This window comes from Hipposideros armiger, unplaced genomic scaffold (assembly GCF_001890085.2).
Source record: "Hipposideros armiger isolate ML-2016 unplaced genomic scaffold, ASM189008v1 scaffold_608, whole genome shotgun sequence".
Lineage (NCBI taxonomy): Eukaryota > Metazoa > Chordata > Mammalia > Chiroptera > Hipposideridae > Hipposideros > Hipposideros armiger.
The window spans coordinates 703587-719474 of NW_017731958.1; the positions used below are offsets into that span (position 1 = coordinate 703587).

General features: G+C 36.6%; 1 pseudogene; it reads right to left on the reverse strand.

The window, feature by feature from the left end:
* LOC109371994 (nucleolar protein 56 pseudogene) overlaps positions 1-15888 on the reverse strand; it is a 37955-nt pseudogene that overhangs the window by 3316 nt on the left and 18751 nt on the right.

Consider the following 15888-nt stretch of genomic DNA (forward strand, 5'->3'; position numbering starts at 1 on the left):
GGGGAGTCAAAGCCCTGACCTGTACCCTGACCTTGCCTCAGCGCCACAGCCATTTGTCTCCCAATCTGAACTGAGCTGGGCTCATTAGTTTTATTAAATAGCAGTCCCATTTCCCCAAATGAGAAGAATCCAGCATTTGGGGCCTTCATCACAGACAGTAGAAAAATGACAAATGTCTTCCTTTCTCTCTGTTCTGCAGGCATGGCATACATTACAATAATTTCATATGAGCTTTTTAACTTCTCGCTTTCAGTAAGACATAATCATACATTTAACAAACAGTTCTAATCAAATAGATTAGAGTCTCAAACTTTTTGTTCAAATAAGGAATCCAACAGGTTTTAATTTTTCCCTCTCTGCATATGAGAGGTAACAAAAGTGCCAATAATTCCCTTCAGACTTAACTTTTTTAAGCTGTTCAACTTTCAAGTATTTTTACGTTTCAGGAAACAGAACTGTTGATTTACATATTCTTTTCAGAACAACAAATTATTATGTAAGATGTGCAACAGAATTGCAGTTTTTTAGACACAAGTTACTTTCCCAGAACAGAGTAACAATGCATGAAATCCAGGCATCACACAAGACCCCTTTGTTAGAAATTAAATTTGTAAGGTTGGGTTAGAAATAAAATTTGTAAGAATGGTTTTATGACAAAAATAAAATTGTATGTTTCTGCAGATATAGAGGAAGAGGGGATATTTTATCCTTCTTATCTTGCTGAGATTCTCGTCAGCAGTTAAAAGTCTCTAGAGTTTTTTTACTAGTACCAGAATTTCATGAATTAGTATCAAGAGTAAAACAAAGACTAGATTGAGAAGCTCAAAACTTACAAAATATTAAAGGGGAAGGACCAAATATGATTATTAATAAGTGAAAATTGGGGCATTGTAATGTTTTGCACCCTCATCTGACAACTCAGTAACATTACAGTTAGAAAAATAATACCATATTTTGCTATGTATAATGTGCACTTTTTTGCCCAAATTTGTGAGGGAAAAATAAGAATGCACATTATACATGGGTAGTATTAACCCATTTCCCTGAAAGTTTGAGGAAAATACATGGGTGTACACTATACATGGGAGCACATTATACATGGCAAAATATGGTAATTGCTTGTGTAAAGAGGTCTCCATTACATGGGAGAATAATGATAGTTTGCATGGATATCTAAAGCTTCAAAAGTCTGACTTAACCACAAAATCTGAAGTTAACACATTAATTCAAGACATTTCTTTTATAAAAAATGTTGGTAAAAATACATAATTCCTTCATTAAAATATAAATGAAATTTTAATTCCTTAAAGGGATTCTGCATTATATAAAAGAAATTTAAGAATTAGTATGCAATTTTGAGAATCAAGACCCTTTTTAGACACATAAAGTATTCGATTAACTATCTTGCGGAATTTTTAATTGTGACATCGAAATTCTAAGAAGGGCATTAACATCTATTTCTCCTTAGAAGTTAATATTTTCTAGGGCTGCACATACTGTCAGTTCTATAATAGCACTTTGGATCAGTATTTAAGGTTTTGGTCTCATTTCTCAACCCCTATTAAAAGGTAGTGTTTAATTCTGATTAAGCTACCTTTCATAACCAATAAAGCATAGTTTCAAAGCAAGGAAACATTTGCTTTATAAAATAGGAGTACTTTTAATATACTAAGACAATTTCTTACATAAGTTCAAAATCAATAAGGTGTTCCAATATCCCAATGCTGTGTTTAAGGAATTATTACTATAATGTACTCTCTGGCATTTCTTTACTATACAAAAAAAAAAAAAGCAACAGGGCTGGCCAAGTGGCTCGATGGTTGGGAGCTGGCTTGGGACGCCAGAGGGCCCTGGTTCGGATCCCACATGTGAGGGCCAGTGACGCTGCCCTCTGCAGCTGAGCTGCTGTGAGTCGCTGGCAAAGGCGTAGGCTGCAGCCCCTGTGGCAGTGGGTTGCCATGGCCTGCCGTGTGTGGCCAGCTGCCGGCGTGAGCGGCCAGCAGCCACGGTGGGCGGCCGTCCAGAGGCCGGTGACTGATCTGCCTCGCCCGGGAAAAGCGCAGTGATGGTGCCAGCTTGGGCCGGTGAAGCGGAATCCTCCGTGGCTGGACTGAGGAACAAAACGACAGCAGCTTGTCTGTTCCCCTTCCCCCAATTCCCCAGCACTGTTCCCATCCCCCAATTCCCCAATAAAAATCTTTAAAAAAAAAAAAAAGCGACAGATCCTCCACCCCACTTCCAAAGAACAAGCCAGCTCTGCATAAAAGCTTAGATAGCACAGTATTGAGGTATCCTGAAAAAGAGTGTTGTAGACATAACCAAAAACTTAAATGAAAAGATGTGATACCAAATAGTGGTGAAGAGCCTGGCTTGTGAAGAAAGTAAGACAGAGCTTATATAAATATTGTCACCACCACCTTACTAGCTCTATGACTTTGGGCAAGTTTACTTAACCCCTTAAAGCTTCAGTTGGTTCATCTGTAAAATGGAAATGATGACAATAACCTATGTCACAGGGTTTCTGTGAGAATGTTGAGATAATGCAGGTGTAACATTGAGCACAGTGCCTGGTCCCTAGGGAGTGATCAACAGATGTTTTACTTTTATTACATTAAAACTCTGATCAGTCATCTGGACATTTCTAAGCTCATTGTAATTCCAGGATAATAAACAGGCTTGAACTGGTCTATACCACCAATCAATTGGCAACAGCTTCATGGAGCATTACATTAAGAATAATCAACGGAGGAAGAGAAGTCAGAAACATGGCAGCATGAGGGGTCCCCCTTGATCGTTCCCTTTGAAGTAACAACAACTTGAACAGCTATAATTCAACAAAGGATTCCCTATGCAACACACAAACATGTCTGAGAGATCTGTGCATTGAAACGTCTGAAGGGAAAAGGAAGAAAAGCAGAGATGGGGGCTGCAGACACAGCCCAGAGCTCACTGTTTTCCTAGTAGAGGGGAGGATTGAGACTGCAGGAGCACTCTCTGTGGCCCTGAGCATTCCTGCCTGAGTGATCAGCATATAATACACCTGAACCCAGTGATCAGGGCAGAGACCTCAAGACAAAGACTGAAAAACGGAAGTGCTACAACTGTGGTCTAACAGCCCCCACTGCCAGGCAGAAAACAAAAGCCATGGAACCTGGCTGCATCCCCCCACTCCCCCCCATGTTAGCACTGGGCCCCAGAAAAACTGGTAGCAATTCGGATTAAAGCACAGAATATCTACAGCCCTGAGAACTGGAGAGACACAGTTCCTGAGTGGCAGACAGACACTGCAGCTAATCCCAGTGACAAGGGAGGAGATATACAGGTGAGGCAGCTGTAGTCTGGCAGTCACCATTACTCAGAGGAGAACAAAGACACAAACTCACCAGCAGCCTCTTCCAGCCCACCATATCCCCACCTTTTGCAGCTGATCCCAGAGGGAACCCAGGGCTACTGAGGTGCACAGCTCTGCATCTGCCTGCAAGGACAGCACTGGGGTGTCAGGGGCTCAGAGCCCCATTGCTCACCACATCCTCCTATGGGGGTGGTGCCCTGAGACCCAGGTGACCTGGTCATAGAGGAGACACCCACCTTATCAGGAAATTTTCCACCATGAGAAGCCAGAACAAGGCAAAAGAAAATAAAGTGCTCTAGCACTACCTACTGGAAAACAAAAGAAAAACCTCTTCATATCAATCTGCTGCAGAATTCATTCCCGTAGATGCAAAGGAAGACAAATAATTCATCAATTACCATGAATAACCAAAATAAAAAGGCACCTCAAAAAGAAAATGAAAAATCTCCAGAAAATAAACTTAAAGATATGAAAACATGTGACTTAAATGACAGAGAACTCAAGATTTAAGTTCTGGAAACACTCAACGAGATGCGAGAAAACTCAGAAAGGCAATTTAACGAACTCAGAAATAAAATCAATGAACAAAATGAACACCAAAGAGGTTGAAATTTTAAAACAGAACCATATAGAAATTCTGAGATGAAGAATGAAATAGCAACCTTAAAAAAAAATAGGGCTGACCAAATGGGGAAAAGAATTAGTGGTATTGAAGATAGAAATCTGGAAATGACACAGATGGAAGAATAGAGAGACTTGAGAGTTAAAAGAAATGAAAAAACTCTACAAGAACTATCTGATTCCATCATAAAGAATATAAGAATAGGGCCAGCCGAGTGGCGCAATGGTTAAGAACTGGTTTGGGATGCCAGAGGGCCCCAGTTAGGATCCTTCATATGAGGGCCAGTGACACTGCCCTCCACAGCTAAGATGCTGAACAACAGCTCAACCTGGAGCTGGGCTGCTGTGAGTCACCGGTGAAGGTGTAGGCTGCAGCCCCTGTGGCAGTGGGTTGCCATGGGCTACCGTATGCAGCCAGCAGCCAGCGTGAGTGGCTGTCCAGAAGTGCAACTGATCTGCCTCACCCGGGAAGAGCGCAATGATGGTGCCAACTTGGGCCAGTGAAGCAACGTCCTCCACAACTAGACTGAAGAACAAAAGGACAGCAACTTGTCTGTTCCCCTTCCCCCCAATTCCCTAGTGCTGTTCCCATTCCCCCAATTCCCCAATAAAAATCTTTAAAAAAAAAAAAGAATATAAGAATAATGGGTATACCAGGAGGAGAAGAGAGGAAGAAGGAAACAGAGAGCCTATTCAAACAAATAGTCAATGAGATCTTCCCAAACCTATGGAAATAACTGGAACCTCAAATTCAAGAAGCAAACAGAACACCTAATTGTCTCAATCCTGAAAGACCTTCTCCAAAGCATATTATATTGAAACTGTCAAAAATAAATGAAAAAGAAAGAATTCTCAAGACATCCAGGGAAAAGAAGATGGAAACCTACAAAGGAAAGCCCATTAGATTATCATCAGAATTTTCAGCGGAAACTCTACAAGCCAGGAGGGAGTGGAATCAAAGATTGAAACAATTGAAAGAGAGAAATTATCAGCCAAGCATAATACAACCAGCAAAGTTATCGTTTAGATATGAAGAAGGAATAGAGACCTTTCCAGCTATGCAGAAGCTAAGGGAATTTTCCACCACAAAGCCCACATTAAAGGAAATAGTGAAGGGGGCCATTCTACCTGAAACAAAAAGACAAAAGGATTCAAAATGATGAGCAAGATTACTAACAGACAGACAGAAGCAGGAAATGGCAACCCCTACACAGAATAGTGCACTAACTATAACACTTTCTTTTATATAAACTTTCTTTTACATAAACTTAATGGTAACCACTCAAAAACAATCCAGAAATGAGACACATAACATAAAAAAAAAGAAACAGAGTAAAAAAATCATAGAATATTATCAAACTAGAATAATACAGAGAATAAGGCAAAGGAACAATGGAGACACCAAAGCTACCAGAAAACAAAAGATAAAATGGCTCTAGGAAATCTTCACATATCAATAATCACCCTATATGTAAATGGACTGAACTCACCAAGAAAAAGGTACAGAGTAGCAGATTGGATAAAATTTTTTTTCAAAAATTTTTAAACATATACTGCTTACAAGAGACACATCTCAGTTTCAGGAACAACTATAGACTCAAAGTGAGAGGTTGGAAAATGATACTCCAAGCAAATGGTATCCATAGAAAATCAGATGTAACCATACTTATATCTGATGAAACAGACTTCAGGACATAAAAGGTAGCAAGAGAAAAGATGGATATTTTATAATGATAAAGGGTACATACAATACATCAAGATATGACACTTATTAATGTATATGCGCCCAAACTGAGAGTACCAAAATATTGGGTTGTCGGAAAAGTCATGACACATTTTTGCAATGAAAAACATAGAAAAATACGTCATGACTTTTCCAACAGCCCAATATATAAAGTAACTACTAACAGAACTAAAAGGAGAAACTGACAAAAACACAATTATAATAGGGGACCTAAATACACATTGACAGCTATGAATAGATCATCCAAACAGAAATTCAATAAGGAAGTATCAGCCTTAAGTGACACATTAGACCAAATGGTCATAATTGACATTTACAGAGCCTTGCATCCCAGACACCAGACTATACATTCTTTCTAGTGCACATGAAACATTCTCAAGGATAGACCATATACTGGGACACAAAACTAGCCTCAGCAAATATAAGAAGATTGAAAACATACCAAGCATATTCTCCAACCACAATGCTTTGAAGTTGGAGAGCAACTGAAAAAAGAAAATGAGAAAAACCGTAAATACATGGAGATTAAATAACATGCTACTAAAGAATGACTGAGGCAAAGAAGAAATAAAAGGAGAGATCTAAAGATACATAGAAACAAATGAGAATAAAGATATATCATATCAAAATTACTGGGAGACAATAATTCCTAACTCATTTTATGATGCCAAAATTACCATGATACCAAAACCTGATAAGGATAACACAGACAAAAAAACTACAGACCAATATCTCTAATAAATACAGATGCAAAAATCCTAAACAAAATACTATCAAATAATATATAACAATACATTAAAAAGATTATACATCAGGATCAAGTGGGGTTCATTCCAGGGGCGCAAGGATTGTTCAACATGCACAAATCAATCAATGTAATATACCACATAAAATAAAGAATAAAATTCTTATGATCATATTGATACAAGCAGAAAAAGCATTTGACAAGATATAACATCCATTTATGATTAAAACATTCAATAAAATGGCTATAGAAGGAAATTAACCCAACATAATAAATGCCATATATGACAAATCCTCAGCTAATATACCTAATGGTTAAAAATTGAAAGCATTTCATCTACGATTAGCAACAAATAGGGATGCCCCTTCTCACCACTGTTATTCAACATAGTATTGGAAGTCCTAAGCCAGAGCAATCAGGCAAGAGAAAGAAATAAAAGGCATCCAAATTGGGAATGAAGAAGTAAAAATATCACTATTTGCAGATGACATGATTTTTTTATAGAGAAAACCCTAAAGACTCCACCAAAAAACTATTAGAAACAATGAACAAATACAGTAAAGTCACAGGATACAAAACTCCATTGCATTCCTATATACTAACAATGAAGTTTCAGAAAAACTAAGGAAAAAATAAATTCCTTTTGCAATTGCAACAAAAAGAATAAAATACCTAGGAATAAACTTAACAAAGAATGTGAAGTACCCATACACTGAAAGCTATAAGACATTATTAAAAGAAATTGAAGAGGACACAAAGAAATGGAAAGATATTTCGTGTTCATGGATTGAAAGAATCAACATAGTTAAAATGGCCATATAACCCAAAACAATATACAGATTTAATGCAACCCCCATCAAAATCTCAATGGCATCTTTTAAAGAAATAGAACAAAACAATCATCAGATTTGTATGGAATCACAAAAGACCCTGAAGCCAAAATAATCCTGAGAAAAAAAGAGCAAGGCCAGAGGTATCACACTCTGACTTCATTTTTTACTACAAAGTAATGATAATCAAAACAGCATGCTATTGGCAAAAAAAATAGATGCACAGACCAAAGGCATATAATTGAAAATCCAGAAATAAACCCACATATATATGGGGAGATCATTTTTGACAAAGGAGCCCAAAACATACAATGGATAAAAGAAAGCCTCTTCAATAATTGGTGCTGGGAAAATTGAAAAGCCATGTGCAAAAGGATGAAACTAGACTGGTATCTGTCACCAAAATTAACACAAAATAGATCAAAGACCTATACAAAAGACTTGAAACAATAAATTGCATAGAAAAAAGCATAGGTACTAATGAATTATGAATTTGACCTCAAAGGCAAGGGAAGTAAAAGCAAAAATAAATGAATGAGACTATATCAAATTCAAAAGCTTCTGCATAGCAGAAGAAACCATCAACAAAACAAAGAAGCAACCAACAAAATGGAAGAAGACATTTGCAAACAACATCTCTGAAAGGGCTAATATCCAAAATATATAAAGAACTCATACAACCCAACAACAAAAAGCAAACGATCCAATTAAAAAATGGGCAGAGGACCTGAACAGACACTTCTCCCAAGAAGACATACAAACAGCCAACAGATATATGAAAAAAATGCCCAACTTCATTAGCTATTAGGGAAATGCAAGTCAAAACCACAATGAGATATGACCTCACACCTGTTAGAATGGCTATTATCAAAAGACAAGTAATAACAAGTGTTGGAGAGGCTGTGGAGAAAAAGGAACCCTCATACACTGCTGGTGGGAATGTAAGTTAGTATACCCACTATGGAAAACAGTATGGAGGTTCTTCAAAAAATTAAGAAGAGAATTACCATGCGACCCAGCAATCCCTCTTCTGGGTATCTACCCAAAATATATGAAAACATTTATCCATAAAGATATATGTACCCCTATGTTCATTGCAGCATTATTCATGGTGGCTAAGATATGAAAACAACTAAAGTGTCATTTGATAGATGATTGGATAAAAAAGATGTGGTACATATATAAAATGGAATATTACTCTGCCATAAGAAAAAACAAAACACTGCCATTTGCGACAATAGGGATGGATCTTGAGATTACCATGCTAAGCAAAATAAGTCAGACAAAAAATTGAGAACCATATGACTTCACTCATATATGGGACATGAAGCTGAAAACAAAAAATGAACATGACAAACAAACAAAAACTCCTAGACACAGACAACCGTTTAGTGGTTACCAGAGGGTAAGGGGGTGGGGGGGATGGCAGAAGAGGATAAAGTGGGTCATATATATGGTGACGGAAGGAGAACTGATTCTGGGTGATGAACACACAATGCAATACATAGATGATGTATTATAGAATTGTACATTTGAAGCCTATATAATTTTATTAACCAATGTCACCCCAATAAATTTAATAAAAATTTTAAATAAATGAAAATAGTCACAGAGATATAAAGTACAGCATGGAGAATATAGTCAATAGTATTATAATAACTATGTATGGTGTCAACTGGGTACTAGACTTACCTGAATGATCACTTTTTAACGTATATAAATTTCTAATCACAGTTCACCTGAAACTAATATTGTGTATCAACTGTAATTGAAAAATAAAATTAAAAATAAATATAAAAAAGAATAACAAATGAAGCATCATTTCAAAACAAAGAAAGATTGTATTTGCCTAATGAAAGAGAGGGTATTTTTAATATATTATAAGAATGTCATACAAAATTTCAAAATCAGTAAGATTTTCCAAATCAGAGTCTGGACTCAGGAGGAAAACGTTATCAATTAGTGCTTTCTAATCTATGCCCAGATTAGTGTACTAGCCATGTTTCTATCCCTGGTACAGCTATGCATTTGTTGTCTTATGAGTAATATTTCCTGTTGATGAAATTTTTTGCTTTACACTTAGTTTACTTCACGTGAACAGGAAAATCCATCCACAGGTATGAAACAGCCACTGTGAACTGATCCATAGAAAATTATTAAACCAGCTTTGGTGCAAAATATCCCAATTCAAACTGCCAGTGCAATGCTGCCAAGAGTGTTCATCTAACTGACAGATCTTCACAATAAATGCTTATATTTTAAAATAAATACATATGTATAGGCTCAGTTGGTTAAGAGCTCGCTCAAGAGTTTGAGCTCTGAGCAACAGCGGTTCAATGCCCGGCCCGAGCTGAGCTGCCGCTGAGCTGCCCACAGGCTGCAGGATCGATTGGGTCAGCTAAAAAAACAAAAACAAAACAAAACAAAACAAAATACATATGTATAAACATTAGATCAAATAGCTTTACATATTGAAAATAATGTATATGTTCTTTTTCGAAATGTGTGAGGGAAGCTAGAGATCACTTGCATTAAGGTAGTCTTTAAACAGTGGTAATTTTTTTTTCAAAAAATGAAATAAACATTGAAAAGAGATAAGCCACAAGCTCCATCCAACCACCCTGCCGCCAACTTCCTTAGTTTAAAAATAGGGATGATTTTAGAAAAGCAAGCAATGCAGAAAAGAATATAGTTTTTAAAACAATTTTAAAAACAGAGCTTGTCTGGTAAACTCATATTACGTAAGTTCATTAGATTTACAAAGGATGTTTTCAACAGTTCAAATTGAATCCTATTCAATATTTATCTTCTGCTACAGTGAATTCATCAAAATATGGATTCTGTTACCATTAAAGTAACATAGTTAAGTATAGCATCCAGTAAGACATGAAAGATTAATCCAGGTTCTCCAAAATATCTACATAACCAAACACTCACATAACATGTTTATCAACTGAAAGTTATTGCTGATTCTATTTCCACATCCAGTGTAGTACAGGGGTTTTATTACAGTACAATGCTACCACCCATAGTTTGGCTGATATTCATTTTCTTTATAACACATCTTTTCTTAGATGAGCAGAATATTTCCACTACCACCTACGAATTTCTATTTTCTTCATCAATGGCCTTATGAAGTACTTACTGTAAAGCTAGTAGTCTAAGGAAGTTTTTATGCAATGCTTTTCACTAGATTATTGTTTTAAATAAAAGAAAGCCTTGTATATTAGCATTAGAAAATTGTATCTAAGAATCATATAATCTTAAGGTTGGAAGACTGCTTAAAACAGTGGTTGCCAATGTTTTCACTACTATGAAGCCCATTTTAATTTTATCTAATATAATTCATATCGTGAAAGGTTTCCTGTATCCAAAAATACGAATTTAGAGAAGTGATTAATTATCCCACTCTTAATAAATACATGGATATATAAATTCCCACTTTTCAACAGGCTTTAGGAATACTGAACATAGTTCAAGGCCAGTAGGAGCACGAGGTGCTGATAAAGATTGTGATTTCTGGAACCAGATGCCTAGGTTCCATCTTAGATCCACCACTTACTAGTTTTATGACTTGTGCTTGTTTCCTTAACAGTATAATGAGAGTGATGAAAGTAACTACCTCATAGGAATAACTATTGGATTGTTAGAAAAGTCATGACTTATTTTTTCTATGCTTTCGTTGCAAAAATGTGTCATGACTTTTCCATCAACCCAATACTATTATGTGTAAAGTCTTTAAAACAGTGCCTGGCAGATAGGAACTGCTCAGGTGTTAATTATTATGTTATATCACTATTGTAGTCGCTGGGCAAGGAACCATCTTTGGAACTTATGTAGTCCACCCAAGTGTCCTTTTCTATAACAATCTTGACCTATAACCATCCATCCGTTGCTTTCTTGATCATGACCAACCAATAGAGAATGTCAGCCATCTATTGCCACAATAATAGTGTAAAACAAACCATCTAAAAACATTGACTTAAAGCTCTAAGTATTGATTTAGCTCATAAAAAATAAATGGGTCAGCAATTTAGACTGGGTTTGCCCGGATAGTTCTGGACTCAATTGTATTCAACTCAGATGTGTGCAGGTCAGCTGGCCTTCAGCTGATTTAGGAAGACCTCAACTGGGATGTCTAGGATGACTCACCCTGCCCACATGCATCTCATCCTCCAACAGGCTAGCCCAACCATATTCTCGTGGTGCGGGAGAAAACAAACCCCAATGTGCAAGCCTACTTAATACTTGTGTCATATCTACTAACATCCCATTGGCCAACCAAATCATGTGGTTCTACCCAGAGTCAAGAGGCAAGGCAGATCAACTTGCCCATAGTGGGGGGCACCCCTCCGTTACATGGCAAATGATGTGGATACAGAGAGTGGTAGAAAGTTAAATTATCACAGCCATCACACACAACAAGCTCACTAGATCAAAAGGCAGTCCTTTGCAATTATCAGACAGATACACTTGGGGCTGAGCCAAAACTTTCCTCTGTTTAACTTCTCTGATTTGTTCTAGTTAATTCTCTGAAGATAGAGTTGTGTGAGTCTAATCATTCTTCCACATGACATTAAGCGCCATTAAAATATTTGATTAGGTTCCTCATAAATCATATCTTTGGCAAGCTAAAAAAAAAAACCACTTAATTCCGTCTATTGTATTTCATGTAATTTGAAAAACTATCTTGCTTATACTGTCAATATTCCCTTTAAATCATGATACTTTGTGTGTCAGATATGGTCTGATGTTACTTCTATTATTCTCATTATTCAGGGTACTATACATCTATTATTGCATTTTAAAAATAGCATAGGCTTTTTTCGGCTGTCATATCACATTGTGAACTCACATTGAGCTTGAGTTCAAATAAAATACCCAGATGTTTTGCATGAACTATTGCTCATGGAAGCTCCTCTTACTATAAATTTCCCATAGATGGACCCAATAACAGACTTTCTTGAGTATATGCTTTACCTGGCAACAAATAAATGTGGCGTTATCATAGTTTTCTTGTTGCCAGTTTGAATTGGCATGTTTATAAACTCACTGATAAGTCTACCCCAAATGTTGGTCCCTAGTCAATTACCTACCACCTACTGCCAAAGCACTTACCACATTATCTGTAAATTTTTTTGTCCGTATGTCTGTCTTCTCTACCAGGATATGAGCTCTAATGAGCAGAAATTACACCTCATTCATCTTTATATCTCCAGTACCTAGTATAAGACCTCATAAGTGGCATTTTGTTGAACCAATGAATGAATGGAAGACATCCTGCACCACCCTGCATCATCCCCCTCACCTTCACCTCACTCCCACCTACCAAGCAGGCTGACTCTTGGCAACAACTGCATAGGCAAAAGTTTGACTAGGTTCTATGTCATATGATTATTTCTCCTCCTGGCACTATTTCTCCCTGATCACAAGCACCTATTCTGTGTCCCACTATTGATTGTATCTCAAGCTCCTTTAAGATGTCCATTAATATCAGCAGAAAGCATTAAACATAGAATCCCTTCTACAAGATCTCTAACAAGTAATCCACAAACCTCTGCATGAACACTTCAATTTTTATCAATGGCGGACTTCCTCTTAAAGCAGCCCTTCCATTTTCAGATAACTTGACTCAAAGTATCCCTCTGTCTCTCTAACACTCTTGTACTTCTAGGTTGGCCTCTCGGAGGCTTCTCAGAATAAATGCAAGTCTTCTGTGTGACAATTTTTCAGCTATTTAAAGATAGTATCAAGCCCAACTAAGTCTGTCTCCTCCACTGTATACACTTTCCATTCTCTTAACTGTACCTTGTACAATGTAGTTTCAGCTCATTCTTCTCTGGATACGCCCAGTTAGTCAAAATCATTTCAAAATGTGACACCCAGAACTAAACACAATCTACCAAATGTGTTTTATAGGGAAGGGGGATCTTATTTCCTTGTGATAGGATCAGTGACTGCATTATTACTTTTTTTTGGTGGGGGGGAGAGGGGCTTCCAACTACATCACACTGTCAACTTATTTTAAGTTTACAGTCAACAATAACCCTAAGATGTTTTCATATGTACTATGTTATCCACAGGTTTTTTTTGTTGTCCTTTTTTTTTTTTTACCTAAGTGCAGCCCTTTTCATTTAGTGTTTGAAAATTTCATTTTCTTAGATTTAACCTTCCATCTCCCATTCCAGCTAATCAGGATCACTTAGACTTTATTTTTTTCATTCAACATATTAACTATGTCTCCCAGCTTCAAAATTTGCCAGTTTAATGAGTATGTCATTTTAATAAAATAATTTTTAAATGTTGAATCCAACATTTCAAAAGACATTACCAGAGATATACCTTAGGCACTATTTGAGCACAGACAAAGCCAGTTACAAATCCAATTTCTGTGTTTTTAATGTACTATGCCTTGAAAGTGTGTTTGTAATTTAGCATGAAACCTTTAAAAGACCAAAACCCTGCAAGGCCAATAGAAATTAATTTCTAACGTTGGAATTTTAGGGTTGCGAAGAAAGTTTTCTGCCAGGAGAATACTTCTAGTATAGTCGTCTGTCCATTCATAAGCCTATACTAGCTAATAGCAGCCATGCCTAGGTTTTTAATTCCTTCTTTTCACAACGGTAGTTGAATTGTGCTGAGAATTTGTTAGAAGTATTGCCTTGAGTGACTCTTATTTGGGAGAGAGATGATCTGCTGACTTCTTTTAACATTAACTCTAATACGTATTATTCTTCATGCTAACATCTGTGGCAAGCAGCTCCACATAAAGAATCCATCCCTAAGGGTTCCAGGTAATTATAAAGGAGGTAACAATAAAACATTAAAATGATTTCTTCATGTAAAATCTGGAAGAAGTCAGAGTTTCCATGCTTGATTTTTGGCATGCACAAGTTACTATGATCATCTTCTAAATTCATTTTGGACTCAGCAATTTTATTTCCATTTTTAAAACTCTCTTGTCACTGAATCGTCCCTACAATCTACAGCCTGACTCAGTGAAAATGAGGTGAATCACAGGCTATACTTGTTTTATTTTTAGTGTGCAGCACAATCCTGAGGGAGTTGCAGATGTTTGGAGACAAAAAAAAAACCCACAAAAAAACAAAAAACCTTGAAAAGCCAAAATGACACTCCTTTGTGTCATAAAGAGAGGCCCTGTTGCCTGAATCTTAATAGATGTCAACAGAGAGAGGGCAGCATGACACTTTCAGGAGAAACTGCACTCTGCCATTTTTCTGATGCCTTTTTCAGTGCAACCAAAGGTACAGATGACAAAGGAAGAACAGCACATTCACAAGCCAGGGGAGGAGTCTACCACACAGTTTCATTTCCATTTCTCACAGGTGAGATGCATGGGGGAAAAGAAAAACAGGAGTGGCTCCTTTCTAGCCAAAACAAACCCTTTTACCAGTGATGAAAAAAAACTGCAAATATTATGCTAAATTAAAGCATGTCAGAAATAGATTCCAAACTTGACTCTAATTTATTTTAAAACAAAGTGGTAACTCCTCATTTAGGTAACAAAATGCTTGCCAATAATTATTTTTACTTTCCCTACTTTCTATTTGCTTTTGATAGTTTTACATTTAAACCAGACTGATGTAAAAAATGAATATAAATTGAATCTGAACTTAAAATGTTACTCCACAATTCAAATGGGTTTTTTTTCATCGAAATGAATTTTATGTTGGTGCAATAACATAATATCTGGCTTTATTTTTACAATTGCTGAGTGTTTATCTGTAGGTACCCTGAGACAACTATATGGCTCAGTAAAAATACTGGTTTTTCTTCACCTTGGTAAAGTATGTGACTACAAGGGCCTAATTGGTGCTGGGAAATAACCCCTAAAATGACAGCCCCAGCTGCCAGAGAGTGACATTACCCCAAGACATTGTGAGATAACAAGCATGACTTACATAATTAACTTTAGTGTAACTCATATAAAGCAAACCAAATAATCAGAAGGGAATGGTCCATTTTTTATTTAAATAGCATATTATATCAGTAGCATTTCCTGAGCTTCCTGTTGGATTCTTGGTCTATTCGTAAGATACAGTCAAAAATAAAATTCTAAAATTGTAAATATTTATCATATAATTACAGGAATAGAATATTTGAGTGTTTTTACCTGTTTCATAGTACCTTGTTACTCTAAGTGTGTTTTGTAGACCAGTAGAATTGGCCTCAGCTAGAAGCTTGTTAAAAATGCAGAATCTTGGGCCCCATCTCTAACTCCTGAGTCAGAATCTGCATTTTTAAACAGATCTTGGTTGATTGCCATGCACATTAAAATTTAAGAAACACTGTCACAGTAGACTGTTAAAGTGTCTTCTAGCTCTGATTTTCCACAGCCAGAATCCTGTACTCCATTTAAATAACTAGAACACATTAATAATAGATGCACTGTTGAGTTCCGCATCCCTTTTAAATTAACTGGAATAAATATTTGCATGAATTTGTCAAGTAATAAATAGCTGATTGTGGTGGCAAGAATGAGGGTTACATGAAAATTTTAGTTGACCAGGGCAAAAAAAAATCGGATGGATATGATAAGACATTCTTTCAGTGTGCTTACTGCTTGTAAAGTTGC